Consider the following 1988-nt stretch of genomic DNA (forward strand, 5'->3'; position numbering starts at 1 on the left):
TTAACTTCTAAATTCAAAATACTAATACAGGTTTGTGAAAACAAAAGACAGAAACAGGACTCCTGCTGGTTAGCTTGTAATTTGAGTACAACCTCCTGTTTGCTTAAAAAAATAAATATGGAGGTCTTTACCAAGAACTGGAGTATCTCACACCTAATGGAGTATTCCATGCTTTTTTGTATATGGGCTCTAGTATCACCACCATTTTCTTCCAGAAAAGGAAATAACTAGGCAAGTTCTTAGAATATATTGTTGTCTTTGGAGAACTTTAGATAAAGGTGTGGTAACCAGAATACCTAAAGCAGGTAGGTCATCTAATGGTTTAAAAGAAATGGCTTTTGTATCATTTTGGGATTAAAACTTTCACCACATTGATGCCACATTTGTTTTTAAACAATTCTAAATACTATAAACATGGGAGAATGCCTAATGACTCATATATTTAGTGCCAGGTGAATTAAAAACAGAAAATTAAAACCAAGAACTAATATCAAGTGGTTCCTATATGAATGATGCTACAAAGTTCCACATCTGGGAAATTATTTATCAACTCTGCTCAGGTAGGTTTTCAACATGTTTATCATCTCTAATTAGATAAAATTTCCACTCTGGGCAGCCTACATAAATTCACTCTAAAACTGACAAAGGGGTTTTGGCACTGTAGACATGGAACAAAAGAAGTAGAGGGACTGATACCCTTCTCCAAAGTGAGCACACACACATTATGCGAACTTTATTATAAAGTCTGAGGAAAAATAGAGAAAAGAAAAAACATCACCAACAGATCATAATACCAAATTAGAATTCAATCCAAAGAGCCAGCCAAAATTGTCCAGTGATTTCTGAGTTGAATATTTAATGACATTGACAAAATGTTTCATCTCAAATTCCATATAATAACACATCAAAACTTGCAAAATGTAGCTAAAGTGTTTCTTTGAGAGAGAGGAGGTACAGATTAACAAACTAAGCAATCAGTTCAAACTTAAGACTAAATAATAAACCTAAAGAAAGGAGGGGGAAAGAATTTTAAAATCTATGTGAAAGTTCAGGAGGCTGAGGCAGGAGGATCATGAGTTCAAAGCCAGCCTCAGCAAAAGCTAAGCACTAAGCACCTCAGTGAGACCCTGTCTCTAAATAAAATACAAAATAGAGCTGGGGATGTGCCTCAGTTGTCACGTGGCCCTGAGTTCAATCCCTGGTACCAAAACAAAAAACAAAAATAAACAAAACCAATGTGAAAATAAATGACTGAAAATAAACAAAACAAAAAGATGAGCATTGAGGGGCTGGGGTTGTGGCTCAGAGGTAGAATGCCTGCTTAGCATGTGCAAGGTGCTGGGTTCAATCCTCAGCACCACATAAAAATAAAGGTATTTAAAAAAAAAGATGAGCATTGAAAACTAGTCACTTCCAATGTCTTGCCAGATAAATCAAGGGAAAAAATAAGTATTTAGAAATAAATAAGGGAGCAAAACTACAGATAAAATAGTTTTAGAAGGACAAAATGTAGTATATGCATGCATGGGAATAATATAAATCTTTAAAAGAATTATATATGTATGAACAAGTGCATATAGAAAAATACAATTGAATTACTAAGAGCATGTTGTAAATATTATAGATATTCAAACATCTAAAAATGCTAAGCAATAATATTTTTATAAACACAAAGTACTAAAATTACAAAAATATTGATGAAAAATTATTCTTTTGGTCAGGAAAGAGAATGACATTAGAGAAATGTACAAAAATGGCTTAAAGAGTAACATGTATATGTATGCGTATGTTATTGACAGGTTATAGGCCCATGGGTATTTTAGTAGGTGCTAAACTTTTCTATGCTTGAAATATTGTGTAGTATAAAGAAAGTAACAGCCTGTAATCCCAGCAGTTCTGGAGGCTGAGGCAGGAGGACCATGAGTTAAAGGCCAGCCTCAGCAAAAGTGAGGCACTAAGCAACTGAGTGAGACCCTGTCTCTAAATAA

This window comes from Marmota flaviventris, chromosome 5 (genome assembly GCF_047511675.1).
Source record: "Marmota flaviventris isolate mMarFla1 chromosome 5, mMarFla1.hap1, whole genome shotgun sequence".
NCBI classification, from domain to species: Eukaryota; Metazoa; Chordata; class Mammalia; order Rodentia; family Sciuridae; genus Marmota; species Marmota flaviventris.